The 15,689-nt window shown below is 37.5% G+C and overlaps 1 long non-coding RNA gene across 1 annotated transcript in view; it reads right to left on the bottom strand.

Annotated features, from left to right (window-relative positions):
• Window positions 1-2,027: 2,027 nt before the first annotated feature.
• The window catches only part of LOC132234294 (uncharacterized), a 34,395-nt gene continuing 20,733 nt past the window's right edge, over window positions 2,028-15,689 (bottom strand). The window contains exon 3 of the long non-coding RNA XR_009452881.1: window positions 2,028-2,127. This is a non-coding gene — a long non-coding RNA (uncharacterized LOC132234294). The remainder of the gene's footprint in view (window positions 2,128-15,689) is intronic.

The following is a 15,689-nucleotide window of genomic DNA, read 5'->3' as shown; positions in this document are numbered from 1 at the left end:
TCAAAACTTTGCCAAAAGGAAAATACTCCTTAAATTAATAGACTTAAGGGTTCTATGCCTCTCTCTTCTTGCTCCTTCAAGCCACTTAGTGTGCCCAACCCCTTATTCCATGTATTATAGAGTATGTTATGTTTACAACAGAATTTAATTTATGCTCCACAAATACCCATGTTAAACTCATAGCCCCTAGTCAGACTACAAGTTTAATATATTAAATTTAAAACTATTATGTTAAGAACAGAATGAAAAAATAATTAGTTAGTATGATAATATTGTGATCTTCCAGACATGAGCTGATTATTGGGCCAGCTTCCATTACAAAACAAGGACTACACCTTGATTTAATGGCTTTCTCTCTGAACACCCAAGGGCACAGTAACAAACATTATAGGATTACTGGGCAAAGATAATAGGAAAGAATCCAAAAAGTTCACACCCTAGGAAGAATTCCAAAACATTTTTAACCTTGGATTTAAAATCACGAAGGCTTCAGCTGCTTAAGGAAGGTGAAGATCATAGGCAAAGTGTTTGGCAACAGCTTGGCTGAATATTTACAAGTGGTGGGTTTATTTTGTGACTTTAATTGCTCTCTCAGGAGAATATGGAGACTGCAGCCATGTATAAATACCTTAATTTAATTCTGGCACTAAAAGTGGAATTAAATTTTTTTCAAACGTATTATGGAGAGTAATGCAAATTTAGATCTTTTGGGTTTTGTCTGGTTATTTTATATGTTGAAGAACATCTTTAGAGTTTTAAGTATATGTATTCTATCTCACATTATGCTTCCTTCTCCTTGATTTACTTTGCTCAGTAAAATATTTTACTGTACACAGAAGCAAGCTTAGAAGCTCCCTGCAAATCGAACATTATGTTTCTCTTACTAGCTGCCCCTGGGGTTCTGAGCTATAATGATTTTTTTTGACTATCCTACTATTTGGGGAGTAAATATATGAGATTATAAATATATTTCCCATGCATATTAATGCATAATGACATATAATTTTTAAAAAGGACTAGAAGGTACACCACTTCTCTAAAATAAGTAAATATCAGATGTGGTGTTCTTAACACCATGGCATAAGATGGGTACTTTGTGATATTGTCATACTAGCAATCTTTCATGAGAGCCTTTTATCTCCATTAGAAGTGTCATAGCTGTTTAGGTATCACAGGTACTCTGAAACCATCATATTCTAAGGGAGAAGCTCTACCCGCCAAGCAATTACTCATCTTATTTGTATTTAACAACTGTATAAAATACAAGGCGCATCTCTGATGCTACATTAATAATGAATGACAGTAATAAAGTTGGGAGATCAACAACAAATCAATTCAAATGAAGAAAAGTATAATAACTGAGAAAGGATAGAGTACTGAAAAGTAAAAGGTGCAATATACAAATCCCATAGCACAGAAACCCACACCTGAAACCTATATGTTCATGTTGACCAATGTGAGAACCTGTGAGAATATGAAAAATCAAGGTGAGGATGAGAGAACTAGAACCAGATCAATGAGGAAACATAGGCTACTTCCTTCTAGAATAAAAGCCTGCACTACAATGTGATATTCCTGAGCCTACATACAAAAGGAATTCACATTTGAAGAAAGCTAAGTGGATTATTCTGATTAGATTAAGAATATGATTACAGGCATCTCTCAGGTTCGTTCCAGACCACTGAAATAGAGAGAATATGGCCTTGCTCAGTGTACTCAGCAGTCAAGGTTCAATTCCTGGTGAGGACACATGCCCTGGTTCGATCCCCAGTAGGGGGCGTGCAGGAGGCAGCTGATCAATGGTTCTCTATCATCATTGACATTTCTATCTCTCTGTCCCTCTCTCTTCCTTTTTGAAATCAATAAAAATATATTTTAAAAATAAATAAATAAAGTGAATATGGCAATAAAACAACGCATGTGATATTTTTGGTTTCTTGTGAATATAAAAGTTATGTTTACACTACACTGTAGTCTACTAAGTGTACAATAACATTGTCTAGAAAAATAATGTACATACCTCGATTAAAAATATTTCCACCATCTGCGCTGGATGGTAAAATGGTGCCGATTGACTTGCTCAATGTAAGGTTGCCACAAACCTTCAATTTATAAAAAACACAATATCTGCAAAACATAATAAAGCAAAGCACAATAAAATGAGCATTCTTGAATGTGACATCCAAGACAAAGTGAATCTATCCTCTCAGTTCCTGGGAATCTTTTGCAAAGCCAGTAAGAGGTTATATCCTGAGAGCTTTTGTGCAAGAAGCATTTTAAAGTTTGAGGTAGAGAATGGATATGCATTATCATTAAGCTTCTAGAAATGTTTGTACTTTTCAAAAGCATCTAAGGCATTTGTTTAAAGACACTCTAAGTGACCATTTCTACACATTACTTACTTCTGGGAAGCCTAAGAAACTGTCTCACTACCCAGAGTGAGACACAAAATTGACTTCTATGAATTTTCATGAACATTCAGATGATTTGCAGACAAAACAAGTCTTTCCCACAGGCAATTAAGCGCCTCTGGGAATGCCAATGACAGTTTGCATGATTTTGAGCTTGAAGTTCACATCTACTCGTTTTTTGTTTAGTTCAAAAAATAAGAACTATTCTCCTCAAAGCGTAAAGAGGCTTAAAACAACATTTAAGTGAAATATTAAAACAATTAGGTCATTATGATGCTAGCTAACTGAAACTGACAGATATTTATCTTCCCATACAAATAAAGGAAAAAGTGATGGAAGTTAAAAGAGCAATAGAAAGATGTAAAAATAAATTATTGATGAGTTATCTACCCCCAATTATAGCTTATATAGGTTATAAAATAATCATTGATAAGACCTCTGATACAGCTATTAAGTATTATAGAAATGAATTGGATGACATACCATTTAACTACTTAATAATGTAGATTTTCCCCACCATCTTCACCTTTACCTCTCTTTCTACATCTGTTCAGGAAGCAACAATTAGTGCTAAATACTGAGTAGAGGATAGGTGGTGGTGCCTGCTTTTTGGTGGTAAATTAAGGTTGGTCAGGTCAGAGTGAAGCATGCCCTCTAGAGGTTATACAGGTCATGTACTATCTATAACAAATTATACAAATTTCAAAATATTTTGTGAAAATTCCAAAAATAAATTTACTTCCTTATACATTAAGAATAAAAACTGAGAGAAGAAGAAATTTCTCTATCTAACAAAGCCATCCTAACTAAATGTCTTTTATACACCGGAAGGTGGCTGTCAGGTTAAGAGCTGATCAGGGAATTCTAGCAATAAAAATGTGGATAATATATAAACTCAAAGGGAATGAAACTATCACATTACTTTACAAATACCAGGTCCTGAGAAATAATTCCTCATTCAAGTTTGAAAAATCAGAAAGAAATAGGTAAAAGGGGACCTTTAAAATAAAATAAAAAACCCTCTGTAATAAAGAAAATAGAACTTAGTTATTACCTTAAAAATAAATGGAGATGTCGATCGCTAAATAATAGTTATCCAATAAATAAAAGTTTATATTGTTTGTGTGTTTTTTAAAATCTCATGAAATATAAGAAATCATGGATTCAGTGAACAAGAGAAAGACACAATAAAAATTGAGCTGGCAGAGAAAAAGAAAAATTCAAAAAACCCCTCAAAAAACAGTAAAATATATAATAATTAAAATATGCATTGGAGTATGTAAAGTACAAAATTAAAACTGCATAAAATTTAATCAGTAACAACCTAGAGAAATTCTCTAAGAAAATGATAGCTACAGTGAAAGAAAATATTCAACCTTTGAATAGTCATCACCACTGAAAAAGATATCAGAATGGGAACAGAAGTAATTGTAAAAGATTTATTAGAAGGAAAAAATAAAAATGCCCTAAAGTAAAAATAATAATAAAGTGTAGGTATTGATAGATTAAAAAGGCTTACCAAATTCTAGGCAAAATTAATATACAATAAGCTAAATTAAAATTAATTATAAACTAAACAAAATTTTAAATTCCAAAATAAGATTTTATAAAAATTAGAGCAGAAATAGATTTTTTTAAGACAAAGGGAGAATCTTTTTTTAAAATATATTTGTATTGATTTCAGAGAAAAGAAGAGAGAGGGAGAGATAGAAACACCAATGATGAAAGAGAATTACTGATCAGCTGCCTCCTGCATGCCCCATACTGGGGATCAAGCCTGCAACCATGACCAGGAATTGGACCATGACCTCTGGGTTCATAGGTCAACACAACCACTGAGCGACACCAGCATGACTGCAATTTGAGATGTCTCCTGTCCTTTCATGTTTTTGTGTGTTGTGGGGTTTTTTTGCCTCACTCATTCTCTTCTTCCATCTGGTTCTTCTAGAGCAGTAGTTCTCAACCTTCCTAATGCTGCAACCCTTTAATACAGTTCCTCATGTTGTGGTGACCCCCAACCATAAAGTTATTTCGTTGCTACTTCATAACTGTAATTTTGCTACTGTTATGAATCATAATGTAAATATCTGATATGCAGGATGTATTTTCATTGTTACAAATTGAACATAATTAAAGCATAGTGATTAAGCACAAAAACAATATGTAATTATATATGTGTTTTCCAATGGTCTTAGGCAACTCCTGTGAAAGGGTCTTTCGACCCCCAAAGGGGTCACGACCCACAGGTTGAGAACCGCTATTCTAGAGCTAAAATATTATTGGAGGAGAAAGATCGTTCTTTTTCCTTTGAGAGTAGCAGAGAGACTTTTCCCCAGTTAAATAAAAAAAAACATAAATGGGATGAAGAGGTGCCCACATGGCAGTACTTTTCAGTTCTCTGCTTTGGGAAAAGAGGTTGTAAACACTGAGGATGTAATAAGGTCAGAAGGAGAACTAGCTATTTCTGTCACTTAGCATACATGACCTTTTAAAATTATTTATTTTTTCATGTGATATCTTATCTCCCCATCCTATATAATAAAAGCCTAATATGCAAATCAACTGAATGGCGAAACCACCAGTCACTATGACACACATGGACCACCCTGGGGGCAGATGCTCAACGCAAAAGCTGCCCCCTGGTGGTCAGTGTGCTCCCACAGGGGGAGCACGGCTCAGCCAGAAGCCAGGCTCACAGCTGGGGAGCACAGCAGCAGTGACGGGAGCCTCTCCTGCCTCCGCTGCAGGCGGGCAGTAAGGAGAGAGGGGTCCCAGACTGTGAGAGTCCCAAACTGGGAGAGGGATGTCTGACTGCAGGCCCAGAGATCAGGCTTAAGCTGGCAGGCGGATATCCCCCAAGGGGTCCCGAACTGGGAGAAGGCACAGGCCGGGCTGAGGGACCCCCCTGCCTCCGCTCCCCCAGTGCACAAATGTCATGCAATGGGCCTCTAGTCTTGATTATAAGCAACTTGAGATCAAGAGCTATGTCTCATTCTTCTTTGGATCCCTATTACCTTACCCATTGCATTATAGTGTGGGTCCTACATAAGTATCTGTGAAGATACCAATTATATCAGGCATACCAGTGGGAGAGAGAAAACAAAATGAAACAAAAATCTATCCTAGTTATTTAATTTTAGAAAAAGAAACTGAAAAATCTATAGAGATTATTTAGGGGGAAATTGAATGATAGCATTTAAAAATTCAATAACACACAGGGAGCTGGAAACATTTATGAACACTTCATTGAAAACCCAAGATAAATGTATGTCAAATTTGAAAATGCCCAGGGTGTGTGTGTGTGTGTGTGTGTGTGTGTGTGTGTGTGTGTGTCCATCCCCAGTCAAGGTTAAGGGACTTGTGGAAGCAGATTTTTCTGCTTAAAAGAGTTATCTGAGAATTACTTAATGTGATAGAGAAAGAAAGTAGGGATGGAGGAAAGAATGAAAGCGAGAGAGAAAAAAGGAAAGAAATTAATGTTTCAAGGACTAGAAAGCTGGCTCAGCTAAACAGAGCAGGGAAACTCAGGAAGGATGCCAAGTCAGGTAAGTCAGGTACAAACCTGAAATTAGGCAGATAAAAAAAGAATTGTGTGGAACTTTTGAAGAATGCCTGAAACCATGGGCAGAATTTGTGGATGCTACCTATGGAACTGGTGGGACCACTTAAGAGGTTTACATTTCACCCAAGAGCATGGAGCGGGAGAGGGAAGCAGGAGCAGGAGTAGGTGCAGAGGCCTTGGGAAGGACTGATCTCATCCAGGCTTTGAGTATGTGGTTTGAGAGGGAAACAAGGCAGGGTAAACAAAAATAGGCCTTTATATATATCTTAGTCTCCCCCTCTTATTCATTTTTCCTTGTCCTTGCCTGGCTGTCTTCCACTTTCCTCTCTTACCTCAAAATCCTATGCACTTCTCTACTATTCCCTCTTTCCCTTAAAGAATTCAGCCCCAAAGATATATTTTATGTGAATTGCTCTAAGTTTCATAAAAGCCTGAAACAGATGCCAACATTTAAAAACTTGACATTCCATTTTTCAGGTACCTCTTGAAAACAAAAAAGATCTGGCAACACAGCCCCAGTCTCATGGGAACAAAGAGCTGGCACTGGGTAGCGTCAGCCTCTCTACAGAGAGTGACATCCTGCATCCACTCAGTCCCCATCCAGCCAGCTTCACTAGTAATGCTATCTGGCAAGTTTCTGTTCCTCTTCTTTTCCTTGCGTGAAATGTCTTCCTTTCTTTGCCCTAGATATTTATTTTCTTCATAAATTTCCCTAAGTTGTAACTGTAGTACATATGGTATTTATTTTTGTGTGTGGCTGGTTTTTTGTTATTTATTTTTGTCTATTCTTTTTTATTATATTTTTATTTATTTTTAAAATATATTTTATTGCTTTCAGAGAGAAAGGGAGAGGGAGAGATAGACACTTCAATGGTGAGAATCACCGATTGACTGCCTCTTACATGCCCCACATGGGGACTGAGCCCGCAACCCGGGCATATGCCATGACCAGGAATTGAACCGGTGACCTCTTGATTCATAGGCCAATGCTCAACCACTGAGTCACGCCAGCTGCACTAGTCTATTCTTAACGTTTAACTGAACAAATAGAAACTTTTAGTTTTGTCTTTATTTCATATCACTCCCATACCAAACAATATGCTTTTAAATTAGTCTTGACCAAGGATAAAAATGTCCTTAGCATACATCCAAAAATAAATAAATAAAATCATTTAGTCTTGCTTTAGTGCTCTTTTAAAAGCAGTACAAGTGATAAGGTCTGTCAGTGTGATAGTCGTGAAAAAAGCATAAATGTTTTAATATATGTAAGTTTTTCTTTGACAACCACCAGTCCAGAGGTATTATTTGCTTTTAAAATAGTAATTATTAGCCTCTGTTTCTGTGGAAAGGAAGACCTTCCACACAACAAACAAGAGTCACTTTGGGGCTCTTATATTCACTGTGAATACATTTTTCCTAGAACTTATTGATGAGGAGCTTCCCGTGATCTCTCTGCCTAGATGTTTTTATCACAGTTGGTCCCTGGTCTGTTCAGCCTCACCCTGCTGGCATCCTACTTCCCCTCCCATTGAACCATGGCTTCATCTCTAAGAGACTCCTCATTTACATGTTGTTTGCATATTTGAAATGCCTTTACATAATTCTGATAATTGTTCATCCTTGGGGCCATATGTAGCATCATGATCCTGCAGTGCTTCTGAAGATGCCAGGTGAAATTCATTGGTAGAGTTTTATTCATTTAGTTAACAAATATTTATGAAGAGCCTGCCTGGTGGCGGATACTGTTCTAGGTGCTGAGGATGTGACACGGACTATGACAGTCTTCACTTTCCAAGAGCTTACTGCCACCAAAAAGTAAGCTTCTTGCTTCTCACAGAATGGGAACTGGACTATGCTACCCCACCTTCTTATGTTTACAACCTAATAAAAGGTTTAAGCAGATGAGGAAAAAAAAAAAAGAAAAGAAAGACCTGCTCTCAGGAAGCTAACAATCTAAAGCTACATGTGCCAATTTGTATAATGTCATATGTATTTTTACGTTTTATTTAAGATGCACCATCATTTCAAAAATGGCTTTACTGAGAAATGTGTGTGTGTATGTGTATGCGGGTGTGCATGTGTGCATGTATTCAGTTATAAGACATATCCTGATTCCAGAAATATTAACTAAAGAGCTGGTTTAATGGAATATTAACAAATATTATTGCTGATGGTGATAGTGCAAATTAAGCATATGCATAATTTTCACCATTGTAAAAAGCAACTAAGAAACAAACTCAATTAATACAAGAATAAAAGTGAAATGAGACGAACTTCTTCTTGACCATGATGGTGTTTTTAAAAAAAGAATTCCTCTGGAAAAGAAGAAGTGAAACTGTCATTATTGGCAGATGACATGATATTGTACATAGAAAACCCCAAGGACTCCATCAAAAAACTACTAGACTTAATAAATGAATTTGGCAATGTAGCAGGATACAAAATTAACCATTTATTGAAGAGACCATCTTGATGCCATTGTATGTTCTTGCCTCCTTTGTCAAATATTAATTGAGCATAATGGCTTGGGTCGACTTCTGGGTTCTCTGTTCTGTTCCATTGGTCAACATGTCTGTTCTTGTGCCTATGGCTTTTTTATACACCAATATTGAACTCACAGAAAGAGAAAATAAAAAAACAATCCCATTTGCCATTGCAACAAAAAATTAAGATACCTATAAATAAACTTAACGAAGAAAGTAAAAGACCTGTACTCGGAAAACTACAGGACGTTGAAAAAAGAGATAGAAGAAGACATAAACAAATGGAAGAATATACCGTGTTCATGGATTAGTAGGATCAACATCATTAAAATGTCGATACTACCCAAAGCAATTTATAGATTCAATGCAATCCCCATTAAAATAAAAACAGAATATTTCACAGACCTAGAACAAATTCTCCAAAAATTCATATGGAATAAAAAAAGACCCTGAATAGCTGCAGCAATCCTGAGAAAGAAGAACAAAGTTGGAGGGATCATAATACCAGATGTTAAGCAATATTACAAAGCCACTGTTCTCAAAACTGCCTGGTACCGGCACAAGAACAGACATATAGACCAATGGAACAGAACAGAGAACCCAGAAGTTGACCCAAGCCATTATGCTCAATTAATATTTGACAAAGAAGGCATGAGCATACAATGGAGTCAAGACAGTCTCTTCAATAAATGGTGTTGGGAAAATTGGACAGATACATGCAAACAAATGAAACTAGATCACCAACTTATACCATACACAAAAACAAACTCAAAATGGCTAAAGGACTTAAATGTAAGATGGGAAACCATAAAAATCTTAGAAGAACACATAGGCAGCAAAATGTCAGACATATGTCCTAGCAATAGCTTTACTGATACAGCTCCTAAGGCAATGGAAACTAAGGAAAAAATAAACAAATGGGTCTACATCAAAATAAAAAGCTTCTGCACAGCAAAAGAAACCATCAACAAAGCAACAAGGAAGCCCACTGCATGGGAGAACATATTTGCCAATGTTATCTCTGCTAAGGGTCTAATCTCCAAAATTTACAGGGAACTTATACAACTTAACAAAAGGAAGATAAACAACCCAATCAAAAAATGGGCAAAGGACTTAAATAGACACTTTTCAAAAGAGGACCTACAGAACGCCAAGAGACCTATGAAAACATGCTCAAAGTCACTAATCATCCAAGAGATGCAAATCAAAATGACAATGAGGTACCATCTCACACTTTCAGAATGGCTATCATCAACAGATCAACAAACGACAAGTGCTGGAGAAAAAGGAACCCTTCTTCACTGCTGGTGGGAATGCAGACTGGTGCAACCATTGTGGAAACAGTAAGGAGTTTCCTCAAAAAATTAAAAATGGAGTTCCCATTTGACCCAGTAATCCACTTCTAGGAATATATCCCAAGAAATCAAAAACATCAATCAGAAGGATATATGCCCCCCTATGTTCATAGCAGCATAATTTACAATAGCTAAGATTTGGAAACAGCCTAAATGTCTATCAGCAGGTGAGTGGATTAGAAAACTATGGTAAATCTACACAATGGAATACTACACTGATGTAAAAAAGAAGGAACTCTTACTATTTGCAACAGCATGGATGGACCTGGAGAGCATTATGCTAAGAGAAATAAGCCAGTCAGAGAAAGATAAATATCATATGATCTCACTCATTTGTGGAATATAATGAACAACATAAACTGATGAGCCAAAATAGAGCCAGAGAAAAAAAATATTTTAGAACATAAGAGAAGTAATACTGTTATTTGCAGATTTTTAATATTTCCTACAACTTTTGTGATATTATACTATGTTAGTATAGTTTGGATAATATTATTATATTTAAAATCTTTTTTCTTGAAATATTAATTTTTATTGCATGTAATACTATTATATTTAAAATCATTTTTCTTAAAATATTGATGTTTATTGCATGTAAATTATATTTAAAATAGTTTTTCTTGAAATATTAAAAAAAAAAGAATTCCTCAACAGAAAAATAAAAGAAAAAGGACTGAGCTTTTAAGGGTCTGATGTTTCTATTTCTCTCTCTCTCTCTCCCCCTTCCTCTCTCTGAAATCAATAAAAAAAATTAAAAAAATAACAAAGACTGAAAAAAAAGTGCCTCGTACTTGAGCTGGGACAGAACTCCAGAGTGTGACTTAATTAGCAGCACCTCTGGGAACTATCTAGTATTCATGATAAAATGTTGGAACAATTTTTGGGTAGATGATAATGACATTCAAACTCCTTTGAGAAATTAGACTAATACCATTTAACTTACCAGTCATCTTGTAAGAAATTTGACCTAACAATGATTACTTAATCATTTATTTTGATTTTAAAATTATTTAATTTATTTATGTTCTCTCCATTTATTGTTCTTCACCATTTATTGATGGTGGGAGGAGGGGATGGAAGGAGGTGTAAGAGGGCATGGAGAGGATAAATGGTGAAGGAAAAAATTAAAATAAATTTAAAATAAAATTTTAAAAATGCCTGTGCTAACATGCACTATCCCCACTTACTAGGGGGACCTGGTACTTGAGCTGGGACAGGCAGTTCTAGTTCTGATTTACTGCATGAAATGTGACCCTTATCCAGGGAAACTGAGACAAATCCCAATTTAGCAACTGATGAAAGTGCCTCCTGAGCAACAAGCTAAATTTGTTTTGTGATGCTGGTCTCCATAGGCTAGAGATGAGGAATTATTTATGTAATTAAACAGAATTCAGAAGAGGTATCCTCCTCAGTAAATGGAGTTCAGCACCTCCAGTTGGCAGCTGTTATGTGTTTTAACATGAAGTGAATAGCTTGGCCTCATATACTGGCTGGACATTCGTCTTGCCCACCAGTTCCCTTCTGGAATGGTACTTTGCAATGCATTAGAAAGTGCACGCTAGGCCTCTGCTTGTCTGTCAGGAACATACACAGAGAGACAGCTATTTCTGATTCTCATAACTATGCTGTAGAAAAAATCCAAATTGTAAAGCAAAATTGGCAATGCTTGTATTTGGATCAGAATTTTCTAGGTATGGTGTTGCAGTAAAAATGTTCTTATATAACTTTCTGAACTTTGGAGAAATGGAAAGCATGAAAGATCTGGGTTGAGAATAACTTGTCTTTGAAGATTTTCTTGGGAAAATGTAAGTTCCAGAAGGGAGATTTCACTTTAAGGATTTTAATTTTACTGTGGAAAACCTGATAAGAGTAATAGAAAGTATTCAAACCTCAAGCTTTTTATATTACTGTCATTATAGTAATAGGATTACTGGCATCTGTATTAAATCCTTTTTAATTAGCTGAGTTGCATAATCCAAGATGGACCTTGAAACAGGGGGTAAATGTTTTCAGAGTGTGATCTAAGAATTAACATAAATAATATAATGTGGACTCATTTCATAATCTCTTCTGATTCTTTTTTTAAATTTTTTTCCCATGGGAGATAGCACTGACCTTTGATCTGGCTTTTTTAACAATGGATTAATAGAATCTCTATATATAAAAGCCTAAGGGACTGAACGACCTGTCGACCAGTTGCTATGATATGCACTGACCACAAGGGGGCAGACGCTCAACACAGGAGCTGCCCCCTGGTGGTCAGTGTGCTCTCACAGTGGGAGCACCACTCAGATGGCCGTTGGGCGCCAGCCACAGGGCTCAGGGTTGGCTGCCACAGCCTGGAGATCACAGGGGAACAGCAGGGAGCCTACCGAGCAGAGGTGGCAGGTGCAGCGGGGCCGGGATGAGCAGGAGTGGCAGGCAGGAGTGGCAGGCAGTGTTGAACTGCCAGTTTCAGGCTGATCCCCGCAGGCTATAATGAGGGACCCCACCGGTGCATGAATCCATGCACCAGGCCTCTAGTAAATAATAAAGTTAGTGGACATAAGCATTAGGAGAGGAAAAAAAAAAAAACAAGCTATATTAATTGGGACTCTTAATTGTAAGAAACAAACCTCAAAACCAACTAGATTAAGCAAAATGGAGATTTATTGGAAATAAATGTGGGTAAATTATAGACTCGAAAAGGTAACAAGACCTCAAGGAAAAAAATCAAGGAGTAACTCACCAGGATCATCTCTTCTTGCTTCTCATCAGTTCCAGTTTCTCCAGGTGGTAAGAGACAGAACCAGCAACTCTGAATCATATACTTTCAGCTTTCTCACAACAAAGAAAGAAAGAGAAAATTTCCCCCATGGAGCCACTTAGGAAAAAAAATTCCAGAAAAGTATTCTGATTGGCCCAGCTCGGGTTAAATGTCCACTACCAAAGCAGTCACAGTGTCCAGGTGGATATGATAATCTAATTGGATAGGGGGCTGGGTAATGAGCACAATCCTGGGGCAAGGAGGTAGAAAAGTACTGATTGAAAACCCTAACAGAAGAGAGAGAAAAGGAAGCCTCACTTTCCCCACCCAGAGCTAAGAGAGGGGTAATTTTGTTGGAAGGAAAAAAGGAAAGAACCTGAGTAGACAATAGCACAGTATTCATCTGGCTTTCATTTTATATTTCTCCCCTAGAGAAGAAAACTGGAGGCAAAGGGAGGGGAGAAGAGAGGGGTGGGGAGGGAAAAGGAGAGGAGGGGAGGGGAGTTTTAACTGAAAACAGTAGTATTTCTATACAGGAGGTTTACCGGAGTTACCTATATACATTTGTCAGTGCATCTTATGTTTTTAGAAAAGGGTGTGGTAAGCAAAATAATGGCCCCAAAGATGTCTTCATCCTAGGAATCTTATGTGGCAAAAAGGGCTTTGACAGTGTGGTTGCATGTACAGACTTGAGAAGGGGAGAGTTCCTGGATTATCAGTGGGCCCACTTTAATCACATGAGAACTAAAAGGCAGAGAACCTTTTCCAGCTGTGGTTAGAGAAAGACATGATGATGGAAGAAAAGTAAGAGCTATGTGAAGTTGTTGGCTTTGAAGATGAAGATGGGGACAAGAAGCTAGGCAGCGCAGGTGGCCTCTAAAAGCCAGAAGAGGAAAGGAAACATTCCCTTCTAGAGCATCTAGAAAGGAACCGAACCCTGTTTACAGTACCTTTACTTAGCCCAGAGAGACCCTCCGTCAGATTTCTGGGCCACAGAACTGTATAATGAATGTGAGTTGTTCTACACGACTAAGATCGAGGCAATTTGCTATTGCAGTAATAGAAAACCTAATATAAGATGGTATGAGACCTAACATAAGGTGCTATAAAGTTTAAGAACAGGCCATATACATAGTCTGTTAATATCATTTGTGTCCAATGACAAAGAAAAACTGTAAAAGAGCTATGCTTGGGGTAGGAAGCGTTTTTCAATTTCTAGTTAGAGGATTTTCCTATGAATTAGTAAAATGTGAGGGCATAAACTACACCATGTTCTCAAGTGATATAGCCCCTTGTGGCAAAAGGTCAGTATATGGCCCAGCCGGTGTGGCTCAGTGGTTGAGAATCGACCTATGAACCAGGAGGTTAAGGTTCTATTCCCAGTCAAGGCATATGCCCAGGTTGTGTAGGGGGCATGCAGGAGGCAGCTAGCTGATCAATGATTCTCATCATTGATGTTGCTATCTCTCTCCCCGTCCCTTCCTCTCTGAAATCAATAAAAAAAATATTTTTAAGGAAAAAAAGGTCAGCATATGAATGTAGTTTGTTTTTTCTCTCCTGACTTTTTCTTCCAGGTAGCCTAAAACTATGAGACAATTTCAAAAAAGGAAATTGAGCCTATAAGTAGACTCCTACTGGGTTTTAGGTTTTAGTCCTTGAGTGATAAGTTTCTGCTTCTCCTATAACAGACTTAAGGGAATAGGAACCATAAAGAAATGACCCTGATCTGATGCACAGAACCTGTCAGGGACTGTGGGAGCGAGCACTGCAGAAGTCTGTCCTGCACTATAGACCAGGACGGCAGAAGTAAGCCATTAGATCTGTCAGGGTTTTGATGTCTGCAGTAATGTTCTGGATCTTTGTAGGCAGGAATAATTGAAACCACATCTATCCTCAGGAGAATTCCCACTATTAAAAGAACCCAACTGGCCCTAACTGGTTTGGCTCAGTGGAGAGAGCATCGGCCCTGGGACTGAAGGGTCTCAGGGTTCAATTCTGATCAAGGGCATGTACCTTGATTGCTGGCTGGATCCCCAATAAGGGGCGTGTAGGAGGCAGCTGATCCATGTTCCTCTCTCATCGATGTTTCTAACTATCCCTCTCCCTTCCTCTCTGTAAAACCAATAAAATATATTTACCAAAAAATATATAAATAAATAAATAACCCAACTGGGGCTGTGGTAGAATAGAAATCCTGACAATCAGAATCCTTCTTTATGTGAATACCCAATAAATAAGTTCTAAATTTAGTCAATAGTGGGTGGAGTGAAGAGATCTGAAGTAAACCATGTGTAAATTACATAACCAGATGTCATCAAATACAAGCTCCTTGAGGGCAGGGACTGTTCTGTTCATTGCTTTATATTTAATGCCTGGCAGTAGCCAAATATTCTATACACACCGATTGACTACATGAAGAGCATTCAAATCTCATCATGGCTTCAGCAGGTGCCAGCAGGTCCTGCTTGGCTTGGAGTCATCCTGACAGACTATAACCCTGTCCCAGTTTATCTAAAGAACAGCCAGTTTCAGAACAGTTCTTTCTGCCAATGGCTGTTATAGACACACCAGTGTCTGTTTATCTCCACAGGAAGCTGGGACAGTGGATGTCTAATATCAACTGTGCCAGAGACATGATAATATGACTGGATGAATCTTTTAGTGCCACGAAGCTTTTGTGTTCTTTCCAAACTGAGAGCAAGAACCTGCCCCACCTTGGGCCTTTATATCAGCTGTTCTTTCTGCTTGGAAAACTCTTTCCCAGAACTTCACAAAATCATTCCTGGCTTAGCTTCAACGTCACCTCCTCAAAGGGGCCATCGAGTCTACAGTAGTAGTACCTCACTCATCCTTTATCGCATCACTATGCTTTATCACTGGCTCATATTCTAATGCTTCTTTGATTTGTTTTTACTTTTGTTTTTGTTTGATTTGTATCTGTCTTCGCACTAATATGTAACTCTAGTTATTAGTTAAGTGACTTTGGCAAGCCTCCAGTTCTCAGAGCCTCAGTTTCCTCATGTGGTCAATAAGTATCAAGTGAGGTAATAATGTGGACTGACCTTGCAGAGTCAACTTTTAAGAAGTATTGGTTTAGAAAAAAAGGGCTCTTCGATTTAGTAAGATGAATCT

The sequence above is a fragment of the Myotis daubentonii genome, chromosome 5 (assembly GCF_963259705.1).
Source record: "Myotis daubentonii chromosome 5, mMyoDau2.1, whole genome shotgun sequence".
Taxonomy (NCBI): Eukaryota; Metazoa; Chordata; class Mammalia; order Chiroptera; family Vespertilionidae; genus Myotis; species Myotis daubentonii.
Note: the sequence above shows the minus strand (reverse complement) of the source record. Positions and strands in the feature narration are given on the sequence as shown.